The sequence below is a fragment of the Halichoerus grypus genome, chromosome 15 (genome assembly GCF_964656455.1).
Source record: "Halichoerus grypus chromosome 15, mHalGry1.hap1.1, whole genome shotgun sequence".
NCBI lineage: Eukaryota > Metazoa > Chordata > Mammalia > Carnivora > Phocidae > Halichoerus > Halichoerus grypus.
Genome location: NC_135726.1, coordinates 59,064,951 through 59,087,419, shown reverse-complemented (window position 1 = coordinate 59,087,419; position 22,469 = coordinate 59,064,951). Strand labels below are relative to the sequence as shown.

Sequence of the window (22,469 nt, the reverse complement as noted above, 5' to 3'; positions counted from 1 at the left end):
AAATAGAAATTGGTAGCCTAACATTTACAGAATACTCATTCTTTTCTAATGCATTGAACAACTAAAAATTGATTATATACTAAGATCACAAAGCAAGTTTTAACAAATATCAAATAATAACATATAGGCGATGTCATTTGGCTATAATGCAGTTAAATTAGGAATCTGTAATCAAAAGACTTTTGCAGAACTTGGAAACCTAAAGGCATTCTTTAATGTCATGAAGATGAAGTGTAATGGAAACAATATAACCCAGTACTGAACAGCAGTGAAATACATGCAAAGCCGGTCAAGTGGTACTTGGAGGGAAAGTTACAGCGTTAAGTGTATCTGTTAAAAATTAAAGATTAAAAGTGTATGAGTTAAATACGCAACTCAAGACCTAGGAAGAGAAACCCAAGTAAGTAGGAGATAGGAAATAATAAAATGAATAGAAATTAATTAAATTCAAAAGAGGAATATGGTTAAAGAACCAAAAGTCACTTTAAAAACTTTTATAAAATTGTCAAATCTTTAATAAAACTGATAAAGAACATCAGAATAGATTAAATGATACTAGTGCTAGAAAAGGTGACATATTACCAATGCAGAAGAGATTATAAATCAAAGAGAATACTGTGAATAGTTCTACACTAATAAATTTAAGTGAAATGGACAGTTTTCTTGTAGAATATAAACGACCAAAATGACTCAAGACAAAGCAGAAATATAAGTCCCAAACTTATGAGGAAACAAAGTCCAAAATATTCCATGCAAGAAAACATCAGATCTAGATAATTCTATAGTGAGTTATACTAAGCTTTCAAAAAGCAGAGAACCTTATTTTTTTAAAGACTGTTGTGGAGAATATAAGCAGCAAGATAACAATACAAGTCATTTTATAAGGCTGGTAAAACCTTGATACTGAAACCAGGCAAGGGTAGTATAATTAAGAACTTAGATGCAAAAAACAAACGTGAAATATAAGCCAGTAGTATCCAGCTGTATGTGTATATAAGTCAGACTCTCGTAATCATGCTCAAGTAGGGTTTAGGAATGCAAACGTGTTTTGACATCAGAAAATTAGCCTTAATTCTCCACATTAACAGATTATATAAAATAAAGTATAATCTTCCCAGTAAATATAGAAAAGTCATTGTATGAAATTAAAACTTATTCATGGTAAAGTTTTTAGAAAACTAGAGCTTAAGGGAATTTCCTTAAACCCCAATAACATGGCTCTACAAAAAAGCTTGTGAACATTTTTACTTGACAGTGAAAGGTAAGAAGTATCCCCACCTCAGAGGTCCTAGCCAATGCCTTATGATAATGGAATGAGTTACGATTGTCAGAGTAAAAAATTGTCATTAATAAAAATATTGACATTACCAAAAAAACCAGGAGAATCTATAGACTAATAAGTATTAGAGCTAACAGGACTGGTAAGCAAATTCACTGGATATGAAATCAAAAAAGCAATAGCAGATAATTCTTCTCAAAAACTCATAATCCAAGGCAAGTCATGAGAAAATACTAGATAAACTCATTGAGAGACGATCAATAAAATACCTTACTAATACCTCAAAACTGCCGAAGTCATGAAAAACAAGGGAGTACTGAGAGGCCGTCACAGCCCAGAGTTGCCTAAGGAGAAGTAACAGTGTGTCCTGGATAAGATCCTGGAACAGAAGAAAGACATTTATAGAAAAACCAGTAAAATCCAAATAAAGTCTGTAGTTTAATTAATAGTTCTGTACTAATGTTAATTTTTTCATTTTCACATGTTCCGAGGTTATGTAAGATGTTAACATCAGGGGAAACTGGGTGAGGAATCTTTATCTTTGCAACTTTCCTATAAACCTGAAATTATTAAAAAAAAAAAAAAAAAGCTATACCACATTGTAACCCCAAAATAACCGATTAGCTGAGTAATAGGGAAAAAGACCTCCTAAAATCAAATTGAAATTTCAATAGGATATATTTTTTTCAGGTTTTTTTTTTTTTTTTTTTTAAGTAGTATCTGTACCCAACATGGGGCTCGAACTCATAACCCTGAGTGATCAAGAATTGCATGCTCCACTGACTGAGCCAGCTAGGCACCCTCACAATAGCGTATTTCATCAAACTTGACAAGCTAATTCTAAAAGTCATTTGAAGATGGAGGGCTAAGAATAGTCAAAGACACTTGAAAAGCAAGGTAGGGCAGATGCCCTTTCAGATATCAAGATATTGAAAGCTATAGTAATTACTATGATGTGTTAACACACAGAGATAGACAAATGGGCCAGTGGGACAGACTGGAGAGTTTAGGAACAGGCCTACCCGTCTACAGAAACGTGTCAGGAGAAAAATTAGATCCCTATCACAAAACACACAGAAAATTAAACATAAAGACTTCAGGTTATTAGAATATCTTTATGACTTCAGTGTGGGGAGGGATTTCTTAAGGTATAAAAAGCAGAAATATGAAGGAAGAGATTGTTAAATTTTACAGCATCGGTATTTAACACTTCCATAGCAAAGGATGTTGATGCCTTTTCTTTTAACTTGTTTATGGTACATATTTTAGACTTACATTTAAGTGCGACTGGGGTAAGAAATGGGAGGTAATTCAAGCCGGAACATGACATCTTATTCGCCTTTAAAGATCACGCTGGATGTTATGTAGAGAATATTGGGAGGGAAGAGTTTGGAGTGGAAGCAGGTGATCCAAGTGGGTAGGCTAATGACCAGGGGAATTCATGGTAATTAGGATTGTCACGAAGAGGGAAAACATTGGACAGATTTGAGATGGCTTGGAAGTAGGGTCAGCAGGACTTGCTGATGAATTAGATGGTGACTAATATTAAGGAAAAAAGACTCAAGAACAACTGTGAGATTTTTGGCTACCACAACTGGTGCTGTTTATAGAAATATATAGAATTATAGAATGAGGAAAAGGAAAATTAAATATTTGTTTTAAATGCTTTCAGTTCCTATTAGATATCCAGGTGGAGCAGTCAGCTGTTCAGACAGATATAGGAGATTGAGCATCTGTGGAAAGTTCTGTGGCAGGGGATTTAAATGTGGGAGCTCTTGGCATCTAGGTGATATTTAAACCATGCCACTAGCTGAAATTGCTGCCTAGGGAGTGGATGTTGATGGAGAAGTCTAGTGACTGAGTTCTGAGCTTTTATAGGTTGAACAGAGCAAAAGCCAGCTAAGATGATGGAGAAGAGGCTGTTGAAAATCAGGGTGGTACAGTGTCACCAAAAATAAGATAGTGTGTGTTTTTGTTTGTTATTGTTTCTTTTAATGAGGATGTTGAATGTTACTGAAAGATCAAGGGAGATTAAGATCAAGTTTCCTAGCTGCATAGGGAATTGCTCAGCAATTTCTTTGGTGTGGACGGGATGGAAGCTCATATGGCATAGTAGAGGGAGAGAATGTGCAGTAAGGCCTTTGAGTTAGTGACAGAAGACCACTCAATCAAGAGAGGTTTTGGGGGAGTGCTGAGGAAAGGGGTAGTAGCTGGAGGAGCTCAGAGGGCATGTGGTATCTGAAGGAAATGAATGGTCCAGGATGCAGAGAGACACTTGTATTGCAGATAGAGGCCTTTGCGGAGAGAGAGGATGGGGTCCGTAGAATGTGTTAAAATCACCTCCAAAACCTTAACCAGACATTAGCATCACCTCGGAAGCTCCAAAACAGCTACAGTGTTAAACAGCTCCCCAGGTGATCCTAATGGGTAACCAGATGTGAAAACCTCTGACCTAAGGGTAGTACCACATTCACTTGCAGTGGTGCCACTAGAATTTCTGTAGAGGTTACTCCGGAATATGTTTCAAAGGTGCATAGCAAACACAGTGTTTTCATTCAGTTTTTATGTTTACTGTGGCGTGGCTGTCTGTGGAGAGACTGTTGAAGACATGGGGAGTTTAAAACATCCCCCATCCCAAGCCAGTAGCTTCTTAATGTAACAAAGCAACCACTGATTTCTATTTATACTTGCTAAGTATAAGTAGAAAATTTAATTTTGGGCATCATATTCTATGTGCTTGTAGGTAACCTGCTTTTTATAATTATCTTATGAATTTTTACCTTTAAAATTAAAATCCTACATTTTTATTGGCCACATAAAATTGCAGTGTATGGATTTACCAGAATACAATTTAATTCTTCGGCAGAGTACACTTTTCTAATAAGAAATGATGCTCCGTGAATATGCTTGCTTATGATCTTTCATACATCGTTGCTTATCTTCTTTGCTTTAGTCTTTTGAGAGTAGAATAGTTGGATCAAAGGGTACATTAGTGAATTTCATATAATTCATTGATTTTATTGCTAGAGAAGAAATTCATATTTCTATCAAGGATATTCAAACAGTATGGGTTGGAGAAGGGAAAAAAAATCCTTCCTTCCTCCTCCTCCCCTGCCCCCCTCCATTCCTTTTCCCTCCAGGTAACCAGTTAAGGATTTCTTGTATTCTTTTGTGCAAGTTTTATCTGTAGATGGGTTCATCCTTAACAAACAAACAAATGAAAACACTTACCAGCTCATTCCTACAAACTTGAACAACTTATGTGTTTACCTAACTCTGGGAGTCCTTGGTCTTTCCTAGTCCCAGACAGCTGCCCCTCACTGTTGTCCCGAGCTACTGATCCCCTCCCTGGTGTCATCTGCGGGTCGGTGGTCTGCTGCCCAGCGTGGCAGGGGTCTGCGGAGCGGCTTGCGGAGCACTGCAGGGTGCTGCGGGGTCTGTGCTGGGCGCTGGCGGGGTCTTCGGGGTGGGGCGGTCTGTTCAGGGATTTGTGCTGATGCTGTGGGGTCTGCCAGGGGTCTGTACCGGGTATCGGCGGGGTTTGCGGGGGTCTCTGCAGGGATCTGTGTGGGGCATTGGCGGGGTCTGCGGGGATCTGTGCAGATCTGTGCGGGACGCTGGCGGGGGTCTCTGCGGGGATCTGTGCAGGTCTGTGCGGGGTGCTGGCGGGGTCTGTAGGGGGTCTCTGCAGATCTGTGCGGGGCGCTGGCAGGGGTCTCTACGGGGATCTGTGCAGGTCTGTGCAGATCTGTGCGGGACGCTGGCGGGGGTCTCTGCGGGGATCTGTGCAGTCTGTGCAGGGCGCTGGCAGGGTCTGCGGGGATCTGTGCAGTCTGTGTGGGGCGCTGGCGGGATCTGCGGGGATCTGTGCGGGGCGCTGGCGGGGGTCTCTGCGGGGATCTGTGCAGTCTGTGCAGGGCGCTGGCGGGATCTGCGGGGATCTGTGCAGGTCTGTGCGGGACGCTGGCGGGGGTCTCGGCAGGGATCTGTGCAGGTCTGTACGGGGGTCTGTGCAGTCTGTGCCGGGCGCTGGCGGGATCTGCGGGCATCTGTGCAGGTCTGTGCCGGGCGCTGGCGGGGATCTGTGCGGGGATCCGCGGCGTCCGCCTCTCCCGGCTTTGAGGCAGCGCTGGATCTTCTGCCGCGGGTCTGTCAGCCATTTGTGCTTCCCGCGAAGTTCCAGCGTCCTCCCTGGCTGCCCAGGTTTCTGGCGTGCTTGGTCTTTCTCGTCCTGGTTTCCGAGAGCTCCGCATTTACTGCGGGAGTGAGTCCCGCGTCTTTCCTGTGTCCCAGGCGGAAAAGTGTCGTCTCCCACTTTCTCGTTTGTCTTTACACTTCAACATACACGGTTTTGCCCGCTGGATTTTCACTTTTTGGACAAATGTATGTTATTTTTCTTTTCCTTCGTTGGCTTTGTGTTGGGTGTCATTAGTTGGCCCTTCTCCGTGTCACCCCCTTTCTTTGTGTGGGGGTCACACACCCCCGCCCACCGCCCCCTCCCCCTTTACCAGACCCCTCTCAGGGGCCCCTGTGTCAGCTCAGTTGACGTCAACCTCCAGCCTTCGCGCCAAGCCGTCGGCATGGCAACCGCAGCCTGATTGGCAGGGCTCAGAGGCGTGGCGAGGGGGCCCGGGGAGGGAAACTCGGCTGCTGATTGGCCTGCGCTGGAGCCCCGCCTCTGCGGAGAGCCTGACAAGGAGTCGCGCGCAGAGGCGCGGTGCAGACGCGGGGAGCTGCAGGAGGACGAGGTCGGGACCGAGGAACGGGCATGTCCACCCTGGGCTGGTGGCGCCGCCGGGCGCCAGGGGCCCTGTGGGCGTGCTAGACTGTGCACGCGGGCCGCGCCTTGGTCAGGCCCGAGGCGGTGTGGTGAGGGGAGGTGAGTTGGGCTGGTGCCCTCCCTGCACATCCACATCAGGACGGTGTCAGGATGCAGCGTGAGGCGCACGGCGGTCACACGCCGCAGTCCGGGACCCTGGTCAGCTGGGGAAGGGGGGCGGCCGGTGGACGTCGCCTGGCAGGGTCCTCCCTCAGCGGGTCCGGGACACGGGTTGCCGCGCTTGCCGCAGGCGCCATCTTGTGTGGCCCGCCGGGGTCCCGGGGACGGGCCGTCCCTTTGAGGTGGCCTCGGAGCTGGGGGACGGCCGCGCCATCTTGCGTGGGGGACGGGGCGGGTTGCCCGCGGACTCCTGTCAAGCGAGCCAGCCGGGGTGGGCGCCGGGGAAGTGGCGGGCTGGCAGGTTTCAGGGCTGGGTCTGGGGGCTGCAGACCACTGCGTCCATCCCACGGTGTCCCTGACAGGCTGGGTCCCTCGGGCCGTCCCTGCATCCCTGCCAGTCCTTGGGGGCGGGGCCTGTTTTGCCGCAGTGGCGGCGGGAGGAGCTACGGGCCGCAAGGGGCGGGCCAAGGGTTCGTGCCTGTGGGGTAGGCTCTCGGGCTGTGAGAGGCCGGCCCACCTCCCCCGCTCCGCCCCGCCCCGCCGGCCCTGGCGCCTCCTTCGGAGTGGGCGGTGAGGCTGGCTGCACAGGCGCTGTCCTGATTGGTTGGCTGTGGGTTGGGGCGGGGCCGGGGCTGTGGAGACTGCGGCTCGCCTGGCTCCGGCGGTCTTGCTGAGCCCCGCCTACCTTGGCGCCATTTTGGGGGGGTGGCTGAGCTTTGCCGCGCAAGCTGATGGTGGCTGGGTGGCCGCCGCGGCCGTCGGGGCCAGGGGCTGCCGTTGCTGAGGCGACCGTGTTCTATGCAGTGATTGAAGGCTGCAGAGTCTTCACTACTTCGCACCTTCTTTGCTAGTTAAGGGTCTGGCTGCAGAGGCTTGCCCTGATGGTGCCACCCCGACTAGCGTGGGGTCTGGACTCTGACTTCAGAGAATGGGCCATGGCTAGTGACTGGGGGGCCGTTTCATTGGCTCGGTCCATGTGTGTGGTCTGGAGAATCAGCGTCTGTTGACGCCAGGCATTGTGTCTGAAATTTGCCGCGTCGGCTACCGCCATCATGGAACCATTAGTCCTGAGGGACAGGGCTACAGGCAGTCGGCGTGCCCGTGCTTTCTCCTGGGCCACCCTTCCCCTGTTGTCTGGGGACAGTTTGCACCCTGGGTGTGTCTGGCCCCATCATTTGGCTGGAGGAAGTGCTGGGGGCGCAGGAGCAGCGAGGTGTGTTGCGCAGGCCCTGTCGGCGCGGCTTGGGGGGCGGGGACTGGCCTCCGGGGCGCCGCCCACTCTGGCACTATTTTTGTTGGTCGACAGGTGGCGGCCGAGACTTACTATGCAGGCGCCATCTTGAAGGCCTGCAGAGCTGCAGGGGGAGGATCCAAGGGGAGGGCCTGCAGAACTCAGCCCACTCTAGTACTGTCATTGGCCGACAGGTGGCAGCCGAGACTTATTGCGCAGGCGCCACCTTGAGTGACAATGGGGCTGGTCGCGGGGGGCGGGCCCAAGGGGAGGGGCTGCAGAGCTCGGCCCACTCTAGTACTGTTCATTGGCCAACAGGTGGCAGCCGAGACTTACTGCGCAGGCGCCATCTTGAGTGACAGTGGGGCTGGCCGCGGAGGGGTGGGGCGGGCCCAAGGGGAGGGGCTGCAGAGCGCGGCTCACTCTAGCACTGTTGGCCGACAGGTGGCACCCGAGACTGCGCAGGCACCATCTTGAGTGGTAGTGGGGCTGGCCACGGGAGGCGATCCAAGGGGAGGGGCTACAGAGCTTGGCTTGCTTTAGCACTGTTGGCCGACAGGTGGCAGCCGAGACTAACTGCGCAGGCGCCATCTTGAGTGACAGTGGGGCTGGCCGCGGAGGGGTGGGGCGGGCCTAAGGGGAGGGGCTGCAGAGCGCGGCTCACTCTAGCACTGTTGGCCGACAGGTGGCACCCGAGACTGCGCAGGTCCCATCTTGAGTGATAGTGGGGCTGGCCACGGGAGGTGGATCCAAGGGGAGGGGTACGGAGCTCGGCTTGCTTCAGCATTGTTGGCCGACAGGTGGCAGCCGAGACTCACTGCGCAGGCGCCATCTTGAGTGACAGTGGGGCTGGCTGCGGGGGCGGGCCCAAGGGGAGGGCCTGTGGAGCCCCACCCACTCGAGTGCTATCTTGATCAACAGGTGACAGCTAAAGCTTAGTGCGCAGATGTCATCATCAGTGATTTTATTGCTGGGAGCACACCTAAGGGAGGGCTTTCATGTTTTGAGTGACTGACGGGAGACTAGACTCCTATCCATTGGGTGGCTAGGTATGTTGGCCTGGGGTGGCCCCCTGAGGCTTACTGCACGGGCACCATCTTGAATGATGCCAGAGCTGCGGGGGAGGGTGACCTGAGGGAGAGGCTGTCTTGTCCTGAAGGACAGACAGGGTCCGCAGACCCACACCCACCCTAGCGGTAGGTTTGTTGGCCGGCAGGTGGCTGCCGAGGCTTACTGCGCAGGCGCCATCATGAATGCCCGTGGAGTTGCAGGGTGGGCCTGAGGGTGGCGTTGCCGTGTCTTGAGTGACTAAGGGCACCTGTGGAGCCCGGCCTACCTTTGCTGGCCAAGAGGAGCCTGAGGGCTGCTGGGCAGGCGCCAGCTGGCAGGCCCAGAGTGTTTGCCGCAGCGGCCATGCAGCATGGCAGCAGGCTCAGCGTTTCCTTGGAAGGACACCAGAGCCAGCTCTCGGGGCAATGTGGGGGCAGGGCTCACCTGCACAGCTCTGAGGGTCAGGCTGAAAACCTGGGCTTCAGATTTAGATACTGTAATAGGTTTGGGGAAGGGCAGGGTCTCAAGAAAACGGAGGAGGCAGGCTGTGGACGTACGGCTTGGGTGTGGAGGCTCTGAGGGCACTAGAGTTTATGCAGAGAAGAAGGTCTGAAAGCCTGTGAACTGCACAGTTCAGAGCTACAGACCGTTAGGAGAGGGGCGTGGTACGGGAGCTTATGGGGAGGAGGCTCTCCAGGCAAGTCCGCCGTGCTTGCGGGGCGGAGGGCGTTGCAGAGCTGGAAGGGCGGGGCCTACTGCTTGGAGCGGTGAGGTGGCGCTGCGCGTGCGCAGAACTCCTTGTGGCACTGCCACAGCGTCCTCTGGAGGACAGAGATGCTTCCAACACTGGATTAGCTCTCACCGTGTTCTTTAAGTGTACGCTTAAAGTAGGAGGCTGCTTCGAGTCCTAGCTCCAACAAAGCAGCTTATAAGTCCCTACCTTTTTTTTTTTTTCTGAGGTAGTAGGGAAGGTAACACGTTGGATCCTTCCTTCCCAACCAGGTGGTGAGAGAATATTAAGAACGTACATCCACTGGTGAACAATGTTTTAATATATAGTAGAGCTGTGATCGTGAAGATACTTCCCTCGGGTGCTTCTAATTGACTGCATGCATGCTCTGAGGCACAGTGGGACTTGGAATAGGAAGTATTAATCCACTGGGAGCATGTTGATAATTCCTAAAATGTTATATAAGGTTAAGGAGTGATGTTATTACTTAATAATAGTAGTACTAAGGTTCAAATATAAGTTAATCTCTTCGTATTACTTAAATTTACGGTAGGGTTAAATTTCTGGCCCTGCATCACTGGCTACTAAATGGAAAAACTGGAATTTTAATTCACTTTTCTAAGGGGTACATATTGTTGCTACTCCATGTGTTCTTCATGGAAAATGTCAGTAGATGTTCTGTTTTTCAGAATGACATTACAATGATCTATAACAGTCTGCCATGAGGTCTGAGATTGAGTTCTCTGAACATCTGCTTTTCTGTAAAGTGGGAACTAGAAAATTAATAGTGTTGTGGTGAGGAGTGACAGAGACAATAAAAGTAAGATGTTAAGCACTATATGGGGCATGTAATTAGTAAATAATGGTACTACTTTATAGCTATTGTTTCCTCCCAGTCTTTGCCTACAACATGAATCCTTTGCTTTTAGAGGGACAGCCAATGTCACATAGCTAATAAGTGGGAAGTTGGATTCTTGAATTGATTCTTAATCCAAAGCCCCGTGTCTTTACTATTTTGCTCTGCTTGTTAGAAAGGGTTCTGAGATAGTCAGACTTACACACCCACTGACGTAACCTGCTTTTAGAGGGACAGCCAATGTCACATAGCTAATAAGTGGGAAGTTGGATTCTTGAATTGATTTCTTAATCCAAAGCCCCGTGTCTTTACTATTTTGCTCTGCTTGTTAGAAAGGGTTCTGAGATAGTCAGACTTACACACCCACTGACGTAACCTCATTGGGAAAAGGCTGTGATTACAGTCCAAGGTACAACAGGTGCCTCAGGGAGCAATGCCCATGGGCCCCTCCATCCTGGGGGGCTGGGGAGAACTCTTCTTCCTGGGCTGGTTTGACCTCTGTCACTGGGGGAAGTGGAGATGCACCTGTTATGCAGTCGTTTTCAGCCTGAGGAATGTATATACAAAGTAAGTTTAGTGTCTCATGTTTTCTTTTCCTTCTCCAGCTTTGCCTTCTCGAGCCTCTACCCTTCTCACAGACAGCTGGCAAGACGAAGAGGGACTAGGTCCAAACACTAGGTGGCCAGGTCCAGGTGAGCTGAATTCCCTTCTCGCAGTGCCACACTCATCCTTTGAGTGAACACATTCTTCCTCATCCTGACACTTTTCTATTGCATATGTGTTCCATATAGCCATGTAAGTGCCGTTTGTGCTCTGAAAACTCACTCTTCTGGTGAATTGTGTGTTCGCCAGAAATTCTCCTTGGCCTCATGCTATCCTTTTCAGTTTCCTACTTCTTTTTCCAACACTCAGCTGCACCTTCAGGCCTGCTCTTTCTCTCTTGTTGGGTGATTAAAGAAACATGAGAGATTCATCGGTTCGTCTATCAGACATGGCCCTGAGTGGGAAAGGAAGTGTTTTCCTGGAGCTCATAGTCTATTGGGTAATGAAAACGTTGAAAAAAATAATTGTATCGTTCATGTTTTTGACAGAGAATATTCACTATGAACAACAGTTAACCTGAAAAAGGCCACATAGGGCCTTCCTGAGAAGGTCATTGAGGTTAAGGCTGAGTTCTGAAGAAAGGAGGATGGTAGTTGTTTTGGGAAGAGTAGTCCTAAGCAGAGGGGACAGGGGCATTCCTGAGGGACCCAGAGATAAGAGCCAAAAGCCTAGGATACCTGGAGCAAAGGAAAGAATTGAGTGGCATTTGAGCAAGGTGGGGATTTTAAAGGTCAATTGGAGCTGTGTTGTGAAAGGCCTTGCAGTTAGTGGTAAGTATATGGGCTTGATATGAAGCATAGTGGGGGAAACCATTCATTTGTTTTAGTCATGAAAGTAACATGGGAGTCAGATTTGTGTTTTAAACATACCATCTGGTTGTGGGGTGAGAAGGGGAGGGTGGAAACTGGTTGCAGGGAGACCACCTCAGGTCTGGGTGAGAGATGATGGCTTGGATTCGGGTCAGAGCAGGGGCATACGTGAAGTGGATGGATTTGAGAGAGGTACTAAGAGACTCAGTAAGACCTGTACTCTTCTTTCATGGCTTGCTGACTGTTTCAGATAAGGTGCAGCGAATCACATTATGTGAGGAAGTGAGAAAAATAGCAAAAGTTATTCATTCCATCAGCAAACATGGACACTATGCCCAATCTGGGACAGGACCATGCTAGACTTTGTGTCTCTGGAAATGGGTAGCATAATCACTGGCTTCAGTATCTGCTAAATGAGAACTCAAGATAGGTGGCTATGCTGATGGTGTATTATCATCCGGAGAAAAGCTCACATGCTGTCCCAGGTGGGCCCCTGGGAATGGATTGTTTATTCCTGGCCTCAGTGAATGCTCCAAGTATCCAGTGTCTGGTGCTGAAGCCTGTGGAGACTCAGAAACCTTATTTCAGCTAAGGACTCATGTTAGTAGGTACACATGACTGAAGCTCAGGAGACTTATAGAAATCCTACTGACGTATTAGTTTATGTTGAAAAATAGTGTGACTAAAGTACAATGTTCCTGTTTTCTCAATTTTGGTTTATCAATTTATGGTGGGAGATAACTACAGCAGGGGCCCAAATCCTCAAAAGTTTGTATGATCAGCAAATTCTCTCCCTGTAGGCAGACCTACATGGGAAACGAAACCATAATGAGAAGGTTGCTTGGTGAGTATGGAATCCAAATGAGAGGATACAGAAAAGGTTTAATAGCACTGGCCTCTAAGGTAGCTTTTGGTTGCAGTGAAGCTCTTGGTAGGATTACTAGGACACCAGAAGCCCCCGTCTACACTCCCCTTCCTCCCCAATTTCCATTCAAATTAGGCCTGACTAGAGTAGCCCTTTCCTGTACATGGTTAGATGAACCATGCTTTGTGGCCTGCCTTTCCATGTCCTTCCTCTTTTGGGGGGAAAAAAAAAAATCTGATCAGCTAATTATTGACATTAAAATATGGTCAGATAAGTCATACTGGCTCAGAAGACATTCTCTTTAAAATAGCTTTATTCATCTTGAACTATTTGGGATCTGATCATTAAACTAAACTCTTAGATACTACTTCCTCTCTTCTGAAATTTTTGGGGAAACCCCACAAGAATGGACAACAACAAGGAAATTTGGCGGCAGTGTGGTAAGTGCTGAGCTTATGTGAGAGAGTAAGCCCAGGGTGATGTGGAGATTACCTGAGAGGAGCCATGTAAAAGACCAGAGGGTGGAGATCGCAGCCAGTGTGGTAGGGAGAGTAGTCATTTACTCTTTGCTGATATTCCCATGTAAAATTGGTCCCCCAGCAGCCCCTGTTGTCCGTATGCTCCTGCTCATGGTCAATTGGACAAGACCGGACACCTAAGCCTAGAGCAGTGGTTCTCAAAGTATAGCTCCTGGAGTGCTTATTTGAATGCCTCTTTCCTGGAGAACCACAGACCTCCTAAATCATCACACCTGGAAAAGCAGGTACATATTTCATAAGTACCTCAGATGGCTTTTGGCACCCCCAAGTTTGAGAACCACTATCCTAGAAGAACTTGAGCCGTGGTGTGCACTTGCAGATTCGGAGAGCTTGGGTTGCTTAGTCTGTCGGCACTGGGCACTTCACCGGGAGGTGAGGTAGGACTGGGACGGGGGCAGCATTTACCCATGTGCATGCTGAAGTAGAGAATGTCGGTCTGCAGAAAGAGGCAGGAGAATGGAGCAAACGAGAAGAGAGAGGAGACCGCACACCATGCTGTCCCTGAGAAATGAAGAAAGTAACTTCCTCGCTTCCTGACTTTAAAGTTCTCAATTCCAGCCCCCTTGGATGAGGTAGGTAGAATGAGTGAGGGGGCTGAATCTAGGTGCACCGTGATGAGGGACCAAAGTAAGTAAGTAGAGATGGGGTTGTAGAAGCTCTCATGGAGCTTCTGTCTCAACTGATGGGATGTGGGGAGCCTGAGGTCGAACAGTGGGGTCACAGGATTTCTTTATCTCTCTTTACATGTCCCACTCACGTTTCCAAGCCTGTGATATGTGTTCTTTAATTGAGTTCTTCCCAGTTCAGTTGAACACTTGACCCATTCATCCTTTGATTGAGGCCAAAGACACCACACTTACAGCAGGGATTCCTGATGAATTCCATCTTTGTTTCAGTTACATTAACTGTGAGACCCATATTTTTGTTTTCTATTCATGAAATGGAGAAGTAAAGTGCTTTAAAACATTTAAAGAATAGCACTAAAACTTCCGTATAAACCACAATGGCAACACTGTTGTCCCGGCAGCACCGCTGTCTTGTGGTTTGAGGTGGTCAAGCTCATGTCTGAAATTTACTCCACGTGAAATGCTTATAATGCATGTAACGTTTCATGGTTAGATGTCCGGTGTGTGTAAGAACAGATATTTGGAGGTTAAAGAACAGCTAGAAATCCATAAACCCTTCCGCCCAGGGTGGAGAATGAGACTGGTTTCCATCATTTGTCTCCTCTCTTTGCCTTCTCTTGGAATTAGTGGTCTCCCTTGGCCCCTAGGACCAGAGTCAGGCCTGGTCCCTTTGTGTCTCCACCTTTGCCCCTGTCTGCCAAATGTGGTCAGACCTTTTAAGACCCTGCCCTTGGCTACTGCTTAACCCACGTACTACTCCAGAGAGCAGAGGGAAATGCAGAAGCTTCAGTAACTAGGGCTGTGCGAGGGTCCTCCTCCAAGTCAGAAAATGAAGGTGACGGGTGTGCCATGTGGCCAGAATTTAGTTTGAACTGTAGGACAGAGGGGAGGGCATGCATGTGGAGTGCCATCAAGTGGTGCACAGGCTTGAGGGTGGTATACAGGTAGTGAGTAGAGGACTCCATGGGAGCAATGTGAGGTGGCCTGAGGGGGAAATGAAGTGTCACAGTAAGCAGGGGCCATGTCCTGAGGACAACCACAGCAGAGGGAGTGCTGATAAACAGTAACAAGCAGAAACGAAAAGGCAAGACAAACAGCAATTGAATTTACTTCCAAATTTTATATTCAAAAATTTTTTTTCAATTGTGAACTTAGGATAACATTTAAAATACAAAAAGAAATGGAAGTATCTTTTACTACTATTTTTTTTTTATTTTCCCCAGTTAATGAATTTTTTTTATTTTCCCCAGTTAATAATAAATGTTAGGATAACATTTAAACTAAAATACAAAAAGAAATGGAAGTATCTTTTACTACTATTTTTTTTATTTTCCCCAGTTAATGAAGTCTTTATATAAGTTTTATATGGAAGTTTTCTTCTGGTTTAATTTATACATACTTCCATATGTTTAAATATCCATGTAGTTGTTTGTTTTAGTGTGTGCTTTTATTTTAACACAAGTGAGATCATTCCCAGTTGATTAATGTTTCAAACTCAAGCTACAAGAGTGCAGTCCGTAGGATGTGAGACGGGTGGCTGGGGGGAGAGCTCATAGAACGTGTCCACCACTTCCAGTCCCCACTTACATGGGTGTGTGTCTTTGTGTGTATGCAGGTACTACTTTGTAGCTGTGCACCAGTGTCTACAGGAATTTCCATATCAATACATTTCCACCTGTAGCTTTGCTGTCTAAAAACTGTCTGTATTCCTTTGTGTGGACATTTTCTGTATTTGCTATATTTGCTGTCTATATTCCTTTGTGTGGACATTTTCATCGTTTGTTTTACGTACATATAAATGCCACGTGTGCTGTACGATTTTATACCTTATTATTTTAATTTAATGCTTCAAAAGTTTTTTTACGTTAGTGGTTTCCATCAAGTGTAAATAAACCACTGTGTCTGTAGAATGGAATACTATGTGGCCTTTAGAAAGAATGATGTAGATCTGTATGTACTAGTACAGAAAGGTAACCATCGTAACTTACTAGGTTTTACCGTGCACACAAAGGGGCACCTGGCTGGCACAGTGGGCAGAGCATGCGACTTTTGATCTTGGGGTTGTGGATTCGAGCCCCACATTGGGCAGAAAGTTTACTTAAAAAAATAAAAATAAAAAATAAAAAGCATACTCACGCAGAACTCCTAATGTGATCTCATTCGGGTAAAAATGAGATGCTACTCTATATATGGATGTTAGAAGGTTTAGTATAGCAACAAATTTGATCAATGGGTATGGCTTGTAGTTTCTACATTAAATACTCTGTAATTGAACATTGTACTATCTTCTGTTTATAATCAGAAAATAAAATGATAGAACTTTTTGAAAACATGACTTAATGGCTACATAACATTCTATTAAAGATTTTATCTGTTTTCATTCCTTCCTGTTTGAAAATTTTGGAGGAATGTTGTGTTTTGAGTGCACTGATTTATTTTGGTGTGAACAAAGTATGTTTGTTATTGGCCTTAGTGGCCGTAGCCTTCCAGTGATGTGTTGAAATACAGAATTTGTCAGGAGGCCAGATACCAACACTGGTTTTATTATTCTTTCTTAATGTCAAAGGCTGTCTCCAACCTTCTTGGAAAGCATACTTGAATAACTGTTCAGAAATTAAAGTGTTGGCTATCTCCTCTTACCACTTTTGTTAAAATTATTTTACTACTTAGTCCTCAGAAAGTTCGTAGTTTGTATTTAAACAGTTTATGCCTTTCTTGACTGAAAGACCTTTATTTATTATAAACTAAATCTCACATGTGTATATACTTTGATGCAAGTCAGTTTTTGGGCTGCATTAGCTCTGTTAGTCTATTTGTCCTAACACTCGCATCGTGTTGGAAAGAATACTTTGTTTTCATATGTTTGGGTCATTTTACAGACAACCCCCTGCTCCCACCACACACATACGTTATTCAAAATTCTCCTGATATTTTTGTACATTTATTCACCTAGAAAAATTGGATTCTCATTTCGTCAAAGCTCCCCACCCTGTTATTGGATTTTAATTTATGTTCAAGGAAGGATTGACAACAATTTCCACATTCCCATCTGAAAGCATATGTTTTCATTTATTTAGGACTTGTTTTATGTTCTCGTGTACATTTAAACATTTTTATTTGGACTTGCATATACTTTGTTGAATTTATTTATGGGAATTTATTTTATTATTAATGGGATTCTTTTCTTGTATTTATTGACAAGGTTTTTCATCTCAAAATAATGCTTTTTCCACATGATGCCTTTCATTTCTTTTTCTTCAGTTGTGTTTGCTAGGTTTTTTGCAGAATAGTGTTGAATAGTAGTTGTGATGGAGGACTTCCCTTCCTTGTCCCCATCTTTAGTTGGAATAGTTTTAGTGTTTAATGTGCTTCCTTGCATTTATTTGAGATAAATCTTTATTCTTAAATGGTCTCCTAGTTTTACTTTTGCTAAGAATGTATAAGGAGAGGCTGTTGAAGCTTGCAAATGCTTTCCAACATACAACAATGCTCACGGGGTCCCCTCCCTTCCCCCTTTAATCAATCATATAGAACAGTCCACTGGAATAGGGGTATCTTCCTTGTATTCCTGGAATAGGCTTTCATGGTCATGGGCTATTTAGACTTTTCTAGATTGGCTTTATTAAACATTTTTGCGTATAAGTGCAAACAAATGTTTATTGAACACCTTCTTGGTGCCAGTCCTGTGAAGATAAAATACGATGATGGAAAAGGCAACAGAGGCCTTGCCCTCAGGGACTTTGGGTATAAGTGCGGGCACTCTCATTTCTACTGGGTTCATGCATCTTCAAGCACATCTCTCATTGTATGGGTAAATTGTATTGTTGGCCTTTCTGGGCTGTCCTTGGAGGGGTTCCCCCCCGGCCTCAACATTTCATGTGATCGTATCAGGCAGACCTTTAGCCGACACCTTTTTGATGCTTTCATCTCAGCCACCTCCAAACCTGTATCTTCTGTTTTCTTCAACGGTAGGCGTGGCTGTTGCCATGGAGGCAGAAGCTGGACTGGGGAAGTGGGGGCGAAGTGGGTAGAGCAGTTATGCTTTTGATTGGCCAGAGGCGCTGTCACAGGACGAGTTCACCTGAGATCTGGGTCTTCCTGAGGGTAAGGTGAGTATGGGGCCCTGGCAGGTACTAACTCAGCATATCTGGCCCCACTCTTAGTTGCCCTTTGGACTGCAAGTGGAGGATAGAGTGAGTCAGGGGTAAGGGTTGGGTTACCGGGCCAGCAGGGCACCTAACCTCATCTCACAGGGCTCACCTGCCATCAGGTACCCCTGTAGGAGGACGTTGACCCGTGTTTCCTTTTCCTGAGTTTGATCCTTGGTGACTCTGGTAGGACTGCAGTTCTGCAGTAACACCTTGACAGCGTAATACTTCTCTGACATGTGCTAGTCCCTTCCCGTGGCTCCATGTGTAAAATGGTGTCACCTGCCGTCATTTACTCCAGCAGCTTTTTAGCGCTGCAGGTGTTGGCTTTTATAAAGAAATTAGATACACATATAAGGACCTAATTGTAGTGGGCAGCCAACTTTTTAGCTCTTATTTTTTTCTTACTAATATTTTATTTACTTGACTGTCCTTAGATGGAGACTTGCTGGTTCAAAAGGAATGGGCATTTTTAATGTTTTTAAACCATATGCTAATACGGCATCCAGAAACATGGTTCATGTCTGCACCAGTCAGCTTCTCACCAACATCAGTTTTTCTTTTTGATTTTTATTTTTGAAATATTTGCCCATTTGATAGGCCAAAAAAATGTTCACTGTAATATTCACATTTCTTTGATTTCTGATGTAACTCTTGGATCTTATCACTGACTTTATGAACTGTGTATTTTTATTTTCATGTTGAGACATTTATCTTTTTTTTTACTGCTTTCTAAGAGCTTTTCATGTTTCAAATATTAACTATCATCTATGTTGCAAAATATTTTTTCCCCTCCTCTTCTGGTTTGTCTTTATTTTGGTTGCTTTTTATAGTGCTGCAGAAAATTTGTTACCCATTTTTATTTTGACGTCTGCTGAGTAGTGGTCTTTCCGTGGTCTCTGCCGTTGGAATTCTGCTTGAGCATTCTCCTCCCTGTACCCGTTCTTCGCTGTTGTCAACGGTGCCTCTGTGAACACACTTGAGAACTGTATCTTTGTGCACATGGACAGATAGGTCTGTCAGTTGGGTTTCAGAGGCAGAATCCCTAGGATAGGGGATGGCATTGCATTTATGTACAAATAATTGCTGGAGACCTGAGGAGTATATTTAGCTTATAGCTGCAATTTCCATATGTCATTCTTGGGTATCAGAAGTTCCAAAGTTGATTCCTTGGGGTTTTTCTAAATTGACTGCCATCTGATTTAGGGTGTGACCTTGGACTCCAGCAGGGTGGGATGGACAGGGGAAGGGAGAAGACCCCCTCAGCGTTAGGTGTGAGTGTTGTGTGCACCCACTCAGTGGGCAGCACAGTCTCTGAGGCCTCTACTAGTGCTTTTGTTTATTGTTTTAACTTTGAATTTATTTTTTTGACTAGGTAATACATGCTCATGGTAAAAATAAATAAATAAAAACAAAAAACAAAAGGAGAATATACAGTGAAAAAGTAAGTTTCCATTCTCTCCCTGGCCCCCAGTTCCCTTCCCCAGAGGCAATCACTATTAATCACTATTAATAGTTTCATATATATCCATACAGAAAATATCTGTTTAAGCAAATGCATCTGTTTTTATAGTTTTTTAGAATGCTATACACATTGTTGTGTCCCATTTTGCACTTAACTACTTTAGAGATCATCTCATATCTCTTTATTTACAAATGCCTCATTATTTTAAAAGGTTTCATAATCATTACATGAATATGTACCATATTTTGTGCATTGTCAGCAATGCTTCAATGAATATATTTTGCACATATGTCATTACATATCTCTGGGATAAATTCATGGAAATAGAATTTATAGGACTAAGGGTATGTATATTTAAAATTTTGGTAAGTTATCCAAATTGCCCTCTATAGAATCTACACTGCCACAAGCACTATGTGAGTATGCCAGTTTCTTCGTACAGACATATTTATAGTCCATCTTTATGATTACTCTGTTCTCAAGGCCCTTTTTTACTCTCAGATCTCAAATGAATTTTCTCTGCCATGGTGGGAAGGAGTTGTTAGTGTCTGATTCTTTTCTTAAAGTTTTCCTGTTAAAAATTTTTTTAATTTTTTTAATGCTCTTGCCGACCAAGGGCTGTTTTGTTGCCCTGGTTAGAAAAATCTACGAGCACGTTTAATGAAATTTGTTTACTCTAGTCCTGAATTTCTTGAGAAAAGAAATGAGTGAATTTTTGGTGTAGAACTTGGCTTCTACCTTGTGACAGGATTCTTAAGGGCATTTAAATGGTCATATTATTAATGAATAGAAAGTCCTCCATCTCTTTTCTGTGTTCTGGAAAGGTTTTTATAACATGGTAAATTCATTGCTCATGGAAATTTTATGGGAGGTTGCTCCTTAAATCAGTTCATCTTTTTTTTTTTTTTTTTTTTTTTAAGATTTTATTTATTTATTTGACAGAGAGAGACACACAGTGAGAGAGGGAACACAGCAGGGGGAGTGGGAGAGGGAGAAGCAGGTTTCCCGCCGAGCAGGGAGCCCGATGCGGGGCTCGATCCCAGGACCCTGGGACCATGACCTGAGCCAAAGGCAGACGCTTAACGACTGAGCCACCCAGGCGCCCCTCAGTTCATCTTTTTAAATTTCTTCCTTAGATTTTCCTCTGTTTTCTGATCAGGTTTGCCTATTTATATGTTCTTAGAAAAATTGTTGATTCCCTATCAAACTTTTTAACACTACAGTTCTTATATATATAGTTTTTACTTATTGGTGCTTTATGTTTCAAATATGTGCCTACTGGGAAGAAAAGTTAACATAGTAAAGAAGTACATATATGAAGTCAAAGTTATCCTTTATATCTCCTGATTTTATTGTCAGGTTCAAAGAGCCCTTCCCTGTTACATGATTCTAAAAAGTAATCTTTTATTTATTTTATTTTGATTGTAGTTTTAGCATTTTTATATATAGTATGACCTTTTCCCCTAAGTGAATGATGGGTAGTTTTCCTGTATACCATTCACCAAAGTAATTCCTACATTCCTTACTAGTTTGTAAATGCCACTTTTCATGCCACTACTGGATACTCGACTATATATGGTCAACTGAGACTAAGATTCCTAAATGAATCCATTTTTTTTGTCATAGGTTCCAAGTGTATCTTTTTTCTTGTTCTATTTCTTTGGCTTTGATGGTATAAACGAAACCATCACTTGTTATTTTTATGTAGTCTTTCTGTCTTTAGGCATATTATAAAAGAACTTTCTTACCCTGAGATTATGTTAAAATATTTTTTAAGTGTTGTGTATGGTTTGTTGGCCTTTTGATATATGAATTTTTAAAATATTGATCCAGGTCAACTTTAGAATCATCACCAAGTTCCCCAACGTTAATATTCTTTGAAGTTCCATATAGTATAGATTAATTTGGGGGAGGTTTTAGAACTTTGATACACCAGATCCATACAGCTCCCATGATTATATTGTGTCTCTCCAGTTATTGTCTTTTATTATTATAATATAATTTGTAATTCTATTCACATGGTTGCTGTTGTCTTTTATTAAGTCTTTTTTATCTTTATAATGGGAGTTCTCTTCCCATTTTTTAAAATTTATAATTGCTGATACATTTTTAGGGAGTCTGTTATAAGTGATTTCCTTATTAAATTATTGTAAGGTCTCTTTGCATTGATTCACAGTATCTGAGTGGGTAGTCTTATATAAGTGAATGATAGTTTTAGCTCTTTTTTTCTTTATGCCTCAGATTTTTCTTGCCTTGTTGTAACTGGCTAGAACTCTGTAGAATCATGTTCTACAGTGACAGTGTTAAAGACTTTTGTGTCTGCTTTTATAACTGAGTTTGGTCTGTGGTTTGTTAGTGCTAGCTTTGTCTTGGGTTTTGAATTATTCTGGTTTCATAAGACAATTTGTAAGCTATTTCTCTTTGGTTGGTTTATATGACATGGGAATTGGCCTTTTCTTGAATATGATATATAAAGGCCTCACCTCTAATGCAATCTGAATTCACAGCCATTTGGAGAATTAATTCTCTGACACTCTTTTTACATTTCTTCAATGTTTATTTGTCCATGTATTTTTTTTTTCCTTAAAATGTCTGCAGGTACCTGGCATTTTGACTCTGTTCCTGTGGATAGCTGCTTGTTCTGAAGTTCAGGAAGGATCCTATTCCCAAACAGGTATCCTGTTGCCTCTGAGGAGTTGGACTAGTGTTTTCTAGGGGACTGGAGTTTTCTCTGGAATCTGGATGCCGAAGAGCAGACTTGGGCTTTCTGCCCTTTCGTCTTTGCCATTCAGGCATGCTGCTTTTTGAGAACTCTGCTCTTGTCAGAGGCAGTCCCTCTTAGCCAAGTCCTGGATAAAATGGACTGTTCTTTCATCCAGAGTATCACACCAGTTCCCCAGAGCCTGGACACTTGCCCTTTTCCTTTCCCTGCTTTGGAAGTCTTCTGTCCGGAGGGGTATTAATTACCTAGAGCCTTCCTCTCTGTTGATGCCTGTCCTCTTCAAGGAGGGCAGGGCAGTCAGGGGGCAGTGCTTCATTCACGAGGGTCTTCATGATGGATGTGTGTTTGTGAGGGTTGGTGCTCCCAAGGACAGTGGTGGGAGAGGGCATGGGAGGGAAGTTTGTGCATGAGTAGAGTGCAAGCCCATCACTGCCAGGGGAACCCAGCACGGCAGAGTTTGCTACATTTATTCCCAAATAATAAATTAAACACCTTGTTTTCTCTTTAGACATTTAAAAAAAACCTTAATTTTAAACATACTGATTTCCTTTTAAAACAAAAGCAGAGAATTTTTGCTGCATGTGGTTTTGTTCTTCTCTGGAAGTAA

General features: G+C 44.6%; 1 protein-coding gene across 15 annotated transcripts in view; it reads left to right on the top strand.

The window, feature by feature from the left end:
• Positions 1 to 5,966: 5,966 nt before the first annotated feature.
• The window catches only part of PEG3 (paternally expressed 3), a 33,666-nt gene continuing 17,163 nt past the window's right edge, over positions 5,967 to 22,469 (top strand). For 2 of the 15 annotated variants that reach the window (XM_078062417.1, XM_078062414.1), the window contains exons 1-6: positions 5,968 to 6,158; positions 10,691 to 10,777; positions 12,963 to 13,125; positions 13,344 to 13,473; positions 17,500 to 17,636; positions 21,739 to 21,814. The gene's annotated coding sequence lies outside the window, so the exon portion shown is untranslated. Of the gene's footprint in view, positions 6,159 to 10,690; positions 10,778 to 12,297; positions 12,342 to 12,962; positions 13,126 to 13,343; positions 13,474 to 17,499; positions 17,637 to 19,050; positions 19,120 to 21,738; positions 21,815 to 22,469 lie in introns of all 15 variants that reach the window. The other 13 variants (XM_078062416.1, XM_078062412.1, XM_078062406.1 and 10 more) reach the window with 12 other exon arrangements.